The sequence below is a fragment of the Coturnix japonica genome, chromosome 21, assembly GCF_054131305.1.
Source record: "Coturnix japonica strain WE chromosome 21, WE-NBRP24, whole genome shotgun sequence".
Lineage (NCBI taxonomy): Eukaryota > Metazoa > Chordata > Aves > Galliformes > Phasianidae > Coturnix > Coturnix japonica.
The window spans coordinates 6453329-6466674 of NC_140683.1; the positions used below are offsets into that span (position 1 = coordinate 6453329).

At 41.0% G+C, this 13346-nt stretch overlaps 1 protein-coding gene across 6 annotated transcripts in view; it reads left to right on the forward strand.

The window, feature by feature from the left end:
* Positions 1-13346, forward strand: part of MED27 (mediator complex subunit 27) — an 84087-nt gene that overhangs the window by 43720 nt on the left and 27021 nt on the right. The window lies entirely within an intron of this gene.

Consider the following 13346-nt stretch of genomic DNA (forward strand, 5'->3'; position numbering starts at 1 on the left):
CAGAACACTGGGATCACCCTGCAGGGAATCCCTGTACATTCAGTAGAAGGAAAGCTCAGGATGAAGATGTTAATGCGTAACGAAAGACCACAAGTACTAGTTTAACTGCTTGTTTCTGTGTCAAAAAACAGAGCATTCTATCAGTGGTTGGACTAATTAGACAGTGAAGAACAAGCTAGATAAGAGAGGAAATTTGTGTGAGCTTAATAATGATATCAAAGCTGTTGCCAAAGCTGTGATTTTATCATGTGGTTGCTTTAACCCCCTTTCTTGGCCGGGCTGTTTGATGTGGGGAGCACCAGAGGCTGCTTTGCTGCAGCAGGCAGTCAGCTGGAAAAGAATAGATGAAACCAGCCGCTTGCCAAAGTCAGAAAGTGTTTCCATATTCATTGGTTGCATATTCCACTGTCAAAGATGACAAGCAGAAAGAGTAGAGCCCTAATAAGGTGGGAGGAGGAGGTCTCTGTTTTGATGGCTTAGCAAAAACAGCGTTATTGCATAACTGTAATGTGGTGCGATGCGAACATGTTGTGAATGTATTTATCGGTTACATCACTTTTGTGCCTCCTCATGACTCCAAGCAACCTTCAGCTATTTGAGGGAGAAACCAGACAGCTGTTCTGTGAGGGCAGTAAAAGTGTTTTCAAATGTGGTACGTGCTGGTAGGGAGAAGGAAGAAGGAGACTGGAATGTCTTACCTAAGAATACAGGCAATGAGGGTTACCTCTATCTTTAACATTAACTGAAGAAGAGGGAGTTTCCTGAGCAATGGGTGTAGGTGGGAGCTTAGCAGGAGACCAGAATTGAATTTACCTGGGGAGAGAAGAGGTAGTTAGTCCCCATCCCTGGGGACCCAGTGGGCACAGCACTGGGTTTGATGCATCTGAGATGGAAAGAGAAGGAGCATTTCACTGCCTACCTAGAAAGGACACACGATAGAACTGCTTAGCTGTGTTTTCTTTACTTGGTGTTAAAAATAACTGTTATTACTTTTTAATTTCACTTTAGGGCATTCTCTGAGTATTCGTGTGTTTACAAGGAACCCTATGGACAGGTTAAATGGAAAAAGCTTGGGTAGCAGATTCTAGCTGATCACGTCACAGCATTACCCTCTAAACCTAACCTTTGTTTGTAATAGTTTTAAGTATGTTTTTTACTTTACTTGTCCTATTTGTCCAACTGCTAGCAGGAAACAAAATGAAATGCAGCTATTAGAAGTTTCACTGGGTGAAGTTAACTTGGGTTTCATTCATTTCCAGATGTTGCCCTGCTGTTATTTGCATTCCTAATGGTGCTTCCCCTTTGCTATATAGATTTTTACCTAACTAAATCTTAGCACTGTTTCTGTCATGTCCGTGATATAATTCATGAATATGTATGTATCGTTTTAAAAAGAAGAGGTTTAGTAACATAATACACGTGTCCAATCTCTAATTGGACACGTGCCTCATCATTTTCCATGCTTATCATCTTTGCATGGGTAACACAGGTCATAAAACACTTGGCAAGGAAGGCTTTGATTGGGATTTCTTATAAGACTCAGAGTCCAGGAGTGACGTGTTGTGAAGAATGAATGACCGTATCATTCCTACATGTGAGCCCTAATGGGAAGCTCTTAACTATCCACTGTCAGTATTCATTCTGAGAAATGCACTCTGATGTATTATTCTGTATCCTTTGTGTTCTTGCCTTAAGGTGTTCATTTCAGTGATGCAAGACAAAGTGCAGACACATGAAATAATTACACAGCAAGCTTGGCTGGAGCCTGTCAGTCTGTGTCAAGATCCCTGGATGATTTCAGTCTCATCATTGCTGAGCTCTTTTGCTGATTGTTTCACTTAATGTTTGGTGTTAAAATCAAATGCGCTGTAAGAAGTTGCATCGAATACCTTACTGTTTTGATGTGATCTAAGTCAAAATTTTATAGCTCTGTCCAAAGTAGCGCCGTGAAACTGAGCTTCCCTCAAGCCAAAAGCAAGCTTTTCTACTTGCCTTTTACATGCAGATCCTTCTGTTTCATTTTGGCTTTGGGATTTTGACAGTTTCTCAGCAAAGATGATGCTTTTGCTCATGACACATTTATGCCTTGTAGACGGGTCTTATAAAAAGAGCTTTTTGTGGAGGACTGGAAGACAAATCCAACTTAGATCTGATTTTGGGGCTCATCGGCTGCATAGCAGGCGCTTAATATGAAGAGTCATGGTCAAAGCTAACAGTACTTTACCATTATTATAAATAATACTTAAGTTTGAGCATTCACTGCTTTTTAACTTTACTATGATTCAGTCTTATAATCATTAGGCTTGTTAGGCAAATATTGCTGAGCTGTGTTGTTGGCAAGTAATCTGTCAACGTGCAAATTTGGGCAATAATTCCCAGTTGATTGTCATTAATCTGATGTTGCAGGTACTAAGCACCCGTCTGGGGGTGACATTTCTCATCAAAGCACACTGCTGCAGAAGGAGAAGCAGATTTCAGAGATGGTTGTGTTGTCTGAGGTTTTGATTGGCATTTCAATGGTGATCCTGCCCAGCCTTCTGAAAGCAGGAATGGGGGTGTTGGTGTTTCCTGCATGCTTTGAGGGGGTGAACCTCAGCAATGAGGTCTCTCACACACAAAACCTGCCCAGATGGTTGACTTCCTTTGCCTTCAAACCCTAAAGAAGTATTTCATTTCCATCTCCTGAATGTGAAGGATGGGATAGTAGGAAAACTTCAGCTGTGGTTCAAGCTTAGTTAGAGCCTCTTGAGAGCTGTCATTGAGCGCTGATGCAATTTGGCATGTAGGGATGGAAAAGTGGTCCTTGAGTACCTTGTGATGCTGTGAAATGTATACGTGCACACATTTAAACTAAAGTTAATGTTTGAGGAATTGGAAAGTTTGTGATTGTAAGTACACAAGAAGTGAAGAATAGTTAAATGATGAAACAGAGGTCAAACACAGAAAGACATGTCAGTGCACTGAATAGTGAATGCAGATTGGGAGTGAATGGAGAGGAGTTTTGAGTTATATGCCAGTTCATTGCTTCTGCAGGACATTGGCTTCAACTGGTTGACTCTCAGTAGCTCCATGTTAGCCAATTAATCATGTAATTTGCTGTCATGTTAATGGGTGAACCTGTATTGTTCTAGCAGCATGAATTTGAGATAATAGTTTCCAAATGATTGAAGAATATCTAATAGCTCTGGCCCTCAGCATTGGCTTCAGCTTTTGCCCCTTTGAAAGCTTGCTCTTAATGCAAGTTCTGCCTGCTCATAGAGAAAGTTTTCAAGTCTGTGTATTGATAGAATTGATTCCTGTTCACTTCTTATATAGCACAATTTTAATTAAAACACTATGGTAATGGTATATGTTGTTCATGCCTTTAGTATCGAACTGATGTAACTCCTGCTCTGTGATGAATCAGTTGGTTCTTAACTGGGTTTGGCTTTTGTTGATGTTCTTTTAGATTCATTGCTAAAAAATAGAGCTCTCTGCTGGGTGGATTCGACTGGAGATTTTACAATTACAAGACCTGTAAGCTGGAGAATGCAACTGTGTAATGAGAACAGCCATGGCAAAAGAAAGGAAGATAAGAATTATGTTTAAAACAAAGAAAACAAAAGTAACCTTGATTTAAAATACATTACCGTTTATCTCCACGTTTAACATTTTGTCTGTGTGTTGAAGTGTCTTTAGTCAGTGTAAAGATTCTAATTAAATCTTCTCCTGATGGCGATTCACGGCTGACCCTCCCTTCACTGGAGCATCTTATTAGAATAATAAACCACTCCCCGCTGGGAGACACTGCCGTTGACAGACAGGCGAGACACTTGGGCTGCTGATTAGAAAAGGTTGATCGGGCTCATATTGTCTTCAGAGTCTGCAAGAAACCCTTTATTGGCCCCGCTGCAGCAGCACTGCGAGGTGCCATGGGGTTGGGGCTGCCTCGCTTTGCTCCCCTACTTGCATGGCAGTGGGCAGCCTGTTAGTACGGGCTGGTGGTGCTCACAGGCTGTGCTTTTGCTCATCAGTGCCTGTTTGCTGTTTAAAACTATGTAGCAACTTGGAATTTCTTTCCTGTGGGTAATAACTGGACGTTCATTAACAAAACTTACTTTTTGTAGTGTTCTGAGCTTTATATTCTTTAACACGCTCTCAGAATGGAGAAATGAATCTAGGCAGATTTAATACTCATGTATTTTTTGAAGGAGATTGTCATTCCTTGTTTGTTTTTTTTTTTTTACCTAGGATGTTTTCTCTATTAGCATGCTAAAAATAATAACACTTCTCTTTGCTAGCGCAGAACACAGTGGTTCTAATGGAATTTTCATTAAGATACATCCAGTGTGAGCACTGATGTATGTTTGCTTTTTATGGAAGCTATGCAGGTAAGGCAGAGGGATGCAGAAGCCTCATTTCCCACAGCACAGCCTTGGTTTCAGGCCCAGCTGAGCCTCATCCCTGCATGTTGAGCACAGTGGAGCAGCACAGGCAGACCATGGGCTCCAGCATTAAGAAAGCTGCCGTGGCTTTCAGGACTGTGTGGTTGCATGCTGATGCTTATGTGGGAGGAGAAATAACCTCACATGAGGAGGAACCTGATTACAGGAGTGGGAAGGTAGCCAAAAAGGCACAGCGTGATTGTGGAGAGTTGTTTTGCTGCGGTGTCTGGGCTGGATTTAGTGAGCCCAGGGGTTACTGCTACTGTAATCCATTCCCTTTAGCAGCCTCTGTTGTTTACTTCTGCCAGTGGTGGTGGAATTAAGGGGAATTTCATTTTCCTGAGTACTTAAGGGAATTAGTTCCCCTCCTTGCTGACTTTCAGTGAAACCTTGTAAAAAATCCCAACCTAAGGAAACCTGCTCGGTTAAAAAGTCACATTGGAGTAAAAGGTGATGAAAGATGTGGGCTTTAGAAAACAGGATTCTGAAGGGCTTCTTCTTTCCACTTAGTTTCTGTATGGGAGACTCCTGAATGTATAAATACCTAATTGTACTTATTACTTGCAGTTTTTGTATCAAAAGGGTGGAAAGATGCCCTTGAAGGAGTTGTATGATAAACCTCAGAGTTTTAAGAGAGATTTTGCTTTCTGTATTGGTGCAGAAAGATTGAAATACTCGGTCACAGCCTAATCTCAATGAGAAAAATCAGTATTAATCAAGGGAACTTAGGAAATAGGTGATCATAAACCTTGCAAGAGATACTTAGTGAAAGTCTGTATGACAAATGGATTGCACTGAGTAGCACAAGTCATTGTTTGCTACAGTATTTCATACCTGTTTTTATCCCCCCCTTGAAACAGAGGCCTGTTTATGAGCCACCCAACTTTATTTTAAACTTCTCTTGTGCTCAAGGACTTCTCCTGCTTAACTTGACATTTGAAAACTTAACAGGGTTTCCATGCTTGAACCTCACACCTGCCAGGGCTTTCTCCTCTTGTTGCCTTGATATTTTTAAATTATTATTAATTATAAACAGATAGGTGCATAGGTTTGTACATGGTGTTTGTGTGCACACAGATGTGTAGCTTTTCATAACTCTTTGCTTCCTACTACTCTCGTTATGTAGTCCAAAATCCCGTCCTACAGGAATAGTGTAATTCTCCAGTAGGAATTGAGCAGTGCAGTAATATTTCACTGTGGGGGCTTCAATGAAATTGCAGAAGCCCGATTTTTAATGTTTTCCTGTCTGTGGTTTTGTTTTGCTTTGCTTTTTCTCTTGGCTGATACGTTCCTTCAGGCATTCTGTTGATCTGAGTATCCTTAGATGTTAGCACCGTGATGAGCTGTAGGAATCTGCTTCCATAATGCAGCTGGAGACCAGTAGGTGTTCTAAGGTGATAGGGCTTGAATAAAACTCTTTCATAAAAGTTGAGTAACTTCCTACCAATGACTTCTAGGAAGTCACAAAAGGCTGGATAAGGTAGAGCATCTAACTGTGCAGTGCACCTACAGGCGCTCAGTTGTGTATCTGCAGCTCTGACACACGTGCTCGTGCCTGCATCAGGTGCTGACATGGCAGAGACATGAAGTTACTGTCTTTGTAGCCAAAGCTGAGGGAAGCATATGGTAGGGAGGAGAAAATCTACTGAAACAGGTTTTCGGAGTACTGAGCCATTCTGAATTTAGAGGATGTTTTAAGACTGCAGAGTACTGCCTGTGTGCCATCAGAATGTGGTTGAAGTAGGGAATGCTTTGTTTGAAGCAAAAGACATCAGAGCTTTGGTAACTAAACCACCACAAGCAAAAGCTGTCCTAAGGAGTGCTCTGCTCTCCTGCTCCTATACTATTAGGCATTCCTCAGAGGGTTATATCCTTAATGATCCCTGCTTCCCACCCTCTGCTATTTTGTAGCCTTCAATAAATTCCAAGCTTGGTACATGTAACATAAGTGACTGCTGAAATCTACTAGCAGTGCTATCATTGTGATCAAGTACAGTGCATAGGAAGGTCTAATTGTGCAAAATATACTATGTTTTCCATCCATCAATCAAGGAGCTCAGAAGTAAAATCTCACTAGTTGTGGTAGGTATAGAATGCATAATAGGTATCATGCATTATTTGTTGCTTTTCATAAAAACAGGTAAGTACTGTCATTTGCCCTCTGTTGAGGGAGATACAAAGCACAGAGAGAGAAACTGGGAAGATTGTGCTATTGAAATAATTCTTCAATAGCAGAGCTGAAAATAGTGTATTATAAAATACTACTGCCTGTCTATCTGAAGCCCTCTGGGCTGAGGGATGTGTAGTTTGTGCAGGCAGGTTTCTTTGAAGGCCAACTGGATCTCTTGGCCCAAGTTAATCTGCCATAGCTTTACTGTATGAAAACTTGTGTGTGCACGTCCAGATTCCACCTAATGGGTGGGACACAAATCACTTGACAAGTTACAAGAACCGTCTTTGTAGATAAATGTTCATGTAATAGCTCTGATTCTCATCCAGGCCTTGGAAAATTACCGCTGTTAGCATTTAGTGCTGGTTGTGGAGCAGCATCGACTTTCTCAAACAAGAAGAAATAAACAATGCTTATGTGCTGTGAGCCATTGCTTCTGGAATTGTTATTACTGGTGTTAGGGAGGGCTGTTTTTCCTCTTGAGGTACATATAAAGGAGTTAATGATGTTTTTCATAAAGCACACGGTCTAGTAACAAGCCCAGACAAGATTCTGGTGATGACTGTAAAGCAGATGCATTCTTATTTTGTTAACCAGCCTTCACACATTGCAATATCCGTATTCAGCTCTTGATTACTACTGTGCATTTAAGGCATTTTGAAGAACGTTCTGCATAAGTACCAGGAAAGTTATTTCAACCGTATGGTGAAATGTCTATGGGAATTTGACTGCAAGGTCTTTGTGATTTGAGGTTTTCCTTATTAAAGTTGCACTGTTTAAGATGATACACTGGAATCCGACGTTGTGAACAGAAGTCTTTTTGCTCTTTCTTCAAAACCAAATGAAACAGTGCTCTGACAAAAACGGTGTATTTTTCAGAGTGTATTAAAGGAGTTTTCTCATCTAACTTTAACAAATGGATGTCCAGAGGCTGGTTCAGGGCAGGTTTGCATTTTGTAAGTATTCAGCATGAGAACATGCCTGGATTTGTAGCATCACTGTCACTTCTTACCTTTGAGGAAATTCCTTATGTGTTTACACCTCATCCCTTATCAGGAGCTTCTCAGTGGCAGTGAATAATGCGGAATTGTTTGTTGAGTGAACAAGATGGCAAAAACAACATACTTTGCAGTAAAGCAATGTTTTATTGTTATAATCGAATGACACTGATGTACAGCATTCCTGTCCTGGGAGCTTTGGTCCCTGTGGGAACTGTGCGGACACAGGGCTGAATCATGAAACTGGTTTGCATTTAAAGCATTTCCTACTTTTTGAAGCCAGATCAGTTCTTTGATTCATCTCTCCTAGCACAGCACGGTTGAGGGGGCCGGGATGTGTCAGTGCCTTATGTCACTATTGGTGCTGGAGACTGGAAACTGTTGAATCACAGACTCAGGTTTTGAAATGCTTCTGCAACCCTTAAACGCTGAGTTGAAACTACTCAGTGTGCATTTCTAAGTGCTGGACTAGTTTGGCCTTTCCTGGGTGAGAAGTGCAGATGGTTAAGGGTTGGATGCAGCTCTCCATGCATATGCTTTTGAAGCAGACCACCCTGTATTTATATGTAAACACTTTTAGACTATTTGGGCACATAAGAGACTTAATCTTTTGCATCCACTCAGTACTGAAACGTTGTTCTTTGTGACCAGAATAAGATTCCTTAGCACAGCTGAGACCAGTTAGCTGAAGAGCTGACTTGCTGAGATCTGTGGTGAGCTGCCTTCTCTCACGTTTGGAGCTGAATCTCTGTGCTTTCAGATGCATGCTGTCTTGCTTCCCCAATACTGAGGCTGGGTTGGGCATGAATTGTTGTCCAAGATATCTTCGCAAATTTGCTTTTTCCAATCCACACCTTCTGGCTTGCTGCTTCCCCCACCTGTGGAGTCGCTCTACCAAGATGCTGCCATGCCAGCACCCTCGTGCCAGCCTCATGTTGCCACCCCAAGGCTGAAGAACCATAACTCCAACTTCAGGTTTGCCTCTTCTGCCCTCAGTGTACCTCATGATAGAAGTTTCTTAGATGAGTAACGTAATGCTTTTGCTTTACAACCTACCATGAATAAAGATTTCACAGCAGGAATTGGAGGAAATAAAGAAGAAGCAGAAGAGAGAGTTTGCATGCAGATGATGAAAGAAGAGAGGGAAGCATGATGAGCTGCAGCAAGGAGCCTGGCTGGAGTCCTCACCAACAGAAGCTTTGTGTATGAATGAGAGAAGAGAGAAGACACCACTAAAACAGTTTGTTCAGAGGGTGAGAGGCCGGTGGTGCAAGTTTAAGACAAGGCTGTGCCTGGCAAGGGAGATTTTAGCTGGGGCTAGGGGGTGGTCGAAACAGGCAAATGCCTGCAGTGCTGGTGTCAGGAAACATGGGCATTTTTAGAATTTCTTGATGGAAGAACAAGAGCCTGAAATAGCAACAGATCAGCTGTGGAATTTGGGGCAAGAGGCAGAAATTTCCCGGTTGGTCTATAGATATGGCGGGTTGTGACAGCTGCCTAATGAGGTGTCTTGAAGCGTGATGTTGCTTTCTCAGCGTGAGGGTTGTTGAATTCCTTTTCATGCTCTTCATTGCCTACCCAAGCAGGAAGTGTCATTTCACAAAAGCTGACAGAGGTCACTGTTTTAATAACTATTGTTAATTGATGCTTCTCAAAAGCCTTCTATCAACTTGAATTTGCTACCTGCAGAGACCAGCTCAGCAGGTGGCTGAATCAAATTAAAACTTTAATTCTGTGGTTAATAAATCACACTAAAACGGTGAGTGTATGTTTTAAAATATAGCATCCAATCAGTTGTGTGAGTAAGTGATGGAATATGTGGAGTTTCCCCTTTTGCCATCCAGAATAGCACGAATCACAGACTCAATAGAACCAAAAGCTGCTTTTCATCCCATACGTGGTATCTTCCACTGAACAATTCAGGAATGGTTAAGCTCTGTTGTGTTGCAGATATCTGTCCAGCTCTCTCTGAGATCATTTAGCAAAACCTTCGTCTGAAAGATCTCCTCCAAAACTGGTTACAAACACCTATATTTCTAATTTTTCAACAGTAATATTGTGCAGAAAAAGTGAACAGCATGCGAGTGAAATACTGTGTGGGTTGAATGCTATTTAAATCTTGTCTAAGCTGCTAAACATCGCACCAACGTCGGATCACTGGATCTGATCCAGTAAAAATAAAAAACAAAAAGCAGATAGTGAGAGGGGTCATATCAGAGAACCAGGCCATCTGTCCAGTACGGAGTTAAAGGCATTTTATAATGAATTAGTTTTTCATATTACTATGTTACGGGGACCTAGGTGTGAATCAAAGCGTGTCTGCCTGCAAAGATACTATTTTTATGTTGCCAACCTGATGTTTTAGCGTGCAGCATCTCATCTGTCTAACATAACTAATTAGTCCATTATAACCAGTATTTTATAATTGACTTCAAAAGTTTTTTCAGTCAGTTCCAGGCATTATTCTTGTAATACGGACCAAAGAGTTTAAAAGAGAGCCTACTGCCAAGATTTCAAAGAGTATTTCTGTTGCTTTATTCTAGCATTGTTTTATCTTACATGTTCATAACAAAGAGAGCTTTCATTTGGAGGATAACATTCAGAGTTCGTTCCAGTCTTTGCTGGTGTTCTTGGAGTAGATTGGTTCATTTGACCTCTGCAGCATTAATACCGCTTGTTTATACAAAAAAGTTCCCTACTGCATTAAAATGGAAATAACCATTTATTACATTGACAGCCTTGGAGGATCTCTGATGTCAGCTCTCATCTTTCTGGACAGGGTTCAGTGTCACGTTCAGATGCATAAGCACTGATTGGTGCTATTTATCATTTTTTAGAATAAAGATTTTCTGTTCAAAAATAATTTTAGAACCTCCATTAAAAAAAATGAATATATTCCATGAGGGAGAGAAGGATGAGGAAAACAGGATCACAGAATCACCAATGTTGGAAAAGACCACTGCCTGACTGTCCAGCCTGAACCTCCTCTGGTGCAGCTTGAAGCCATTCTCTCTGGTCCTATCACTGGTTACACAAGAGAAGAAGCTGACCCCCATCTCACTACAACCTCTCTTCAGGTAGTTATCAAGAGCAGTGAGGTCTCCCCTCATCCTCCTCTTCTCCAGACCCATCAAGGGTAGGAAGCAGTTATGGTGAGGTTTCTTGAAGCTCTTTTCAATAGAGAGCCACTAGCTGAGATATTTAAAATGATCAGGTGTTCGTGTATTGCTTTGAGTTTTTTCTGTCTGGAATAAGAGAGATTAAATTCCATCTGCAAAGAGTTTAAATACTGTGCTGTATCTGCATGTGGGTGCTGCTGGGTATGGTCTTTTGCAGTCTGTCTTCAGGCCTGTTGGAGCACCCTTTGCCTGTCTGGACACCCTTTTCAACTCTTTGTAGGTGAAAGCTTGACTGTTTTAGGACGAGAGGCGAATTTACTGCCTTATGATTTCAGTTTGTGTGTAATTCTGAGAGCTCAGTGTATTTTTTTTCTTAAGCTGAAGATATGCCTAACATTTCAGCAGATCTATTTCCATATGCTTTATCCTTGCTCTGTTACTACTTGTGTCTGTAAATGCTCATTCCAACCAGCGTCTCTTGTAAGTAGGAGAGAACTGAGACGTGGTGAGGATGTTGGAAGTGCTCATAGCAGAAGTAAAATTAAACTTTTCTTCGTCCTTAAGTGCTTCACTTTTCTGAGAGTCTGTAAGAAGTTCTGCAACATAAATAGAAGCCGTCATGTTTTTGAGCTATAACTTGCTGGATAGAGATGTGTAAATTGTGATTTCGCTTATTTTGGCACTAAATTAATGCATTTCAGTTCTGCAGAATAAGTTCCAGACAGCAGCTTTTTCTCTGACCTTCTTTGCAGACAGCCTCAGGAATGCACTGTGTCTCATCTTTATTGTATGCTCTTCAGTTTGCTCTACAATTGTCACCAATTATACTTCTGCACTGCCGTGCTGCTTCTCACTTATCATACTGATCATAGAATCAGAACCGCTCAGGTTGGAAAAGGCCTTCAAGATCATCAAGTCCAACCTCAACCTAACCATACATAGCAGGGTGTTTTACCTGATGTCCTCTCTGAAGGGCTCAGCTCTAGAAGAGCTTTGCAGTGCATTAGGTTGTGTGTTAGTCTGTATTTCAGGCCATTATGTAGTCAGGCTAATTCAGTAATTATATGTGAATCTTTGAAGAACCCTTTTGGTTTGGTGTGTCTTCAGGAAATGCTAATGTCTGCTTTTAAATAAAGGCTTGTGGATTTCCTTTGGGATTCTCTTGGTTGAGAAAGGAAGGAAAAGGCCACCTGTGGGCATGGACCCCGTAGCGGCTGTGCCTTGCCAAAGTAACACAGATTTCTTTTGGTTGTTCTTTTGTTGGATTGGTTTTCTTGGATTGGTTTTCTTGAGCATTGCGAAACCAGTTCCAAACCCCAATGTCTTAGTAACCAGCTTTTGGTAGAACTTCACACTGACTTAACGTGAACGGTAGTCTTCAGATTTCTGTTTTATATCAACTTCTGACCTAATTGTATAGCTTTATGTGTGGGTTTACTTCAGGACAGTCAGAGCTCTCCGTTCTGCCTGACACCAGTCTTATATGAGAGAAAAGCAAGGATCTCTTTCTCCTGCTCAGGTGATGGTGGTAGGCTTTGAGTATAGTAGCTTAAAGGCATGCAGTCAAGGCAAGTTTTGGATTTGAAAATGATCGGGTCTAAGAGAGTTGAAGAATTAATCACCTCCAACCAACCTGGATCATTTCAAAGGATAAATAAATAAAGCCACTGGGGTTTTTCAGACAAGAACATAAAATGCCAAAGTCCAGAGTGTTGTTTCTGTGTGAAATTACTTGAATTTTTCTTCCTTCATGCATGTAGGTTTTGTCTTTTGTTTTATGATGTGCAACTTTGTATTTTATTTGTTTTTAAATTATCACCCCAAACTCAGAAAAATTTAAGTTCTGCAGTAATTTGCATTAAAATGTCCAAGGCTGTGGGGTACCTTCCTAACCATATATGAATGGAGAAATACAGAATTGCTTTTCACCAGCATCTCAGGTAGACATCTCCATTCACACACAAGAGATTTGGGATTCAGTAATGTTTAAAATGAAGTGTGTGCTGTTGATCTGTTGATGTGTAGATTATTCATCCTGAAACACTTATATGTCTCCTCCTTCACCATGCTAAGGAAGATCTTGGTTTGTGGATATTCTGGCTGCTTATTAGCAAATAAGCTGTTAACGAGTCATTCAGATGAATGGGGAAACTTTACTGCTTTCAACACAGCTTTCCAGGGTAGGAGAGGTTTTGCTGGCTTTTCTCATTCCGTGAGTGCTGTAAGCAACCACTACACCTTGATCTGGGTGTCCTGTAACTCTGATGGGCAAAGCATCCCTGGGGGAATTGCCTGACAAATTCTGTCCTATGTTTTGTTTCAAACATTTGCAGACTTTCATGTTACCTAATAAAGGACATCTGGCTCAGTTTAAAAATGCTTTGCAAAACTACTTTTCTCTTAAACAAAACCCCATATTTGCTTGTAGCCCAACTTCTGCTTTTTGAAAATGCTGTGAATTTTAATATTTCAGTATCTGTGTTGAAGTAATTAATTAGTATGTGCAACAACCACCTGGGTGTAGCTCAGTTTGCCTGTATTCAAGGTCAGTCAGTTCCTTTCTATTCTTATACTTCTATTCTCAACGTATTTGCTATCTTGTATGTATCAAAGATAATTAAAGTAATTCAAGAAA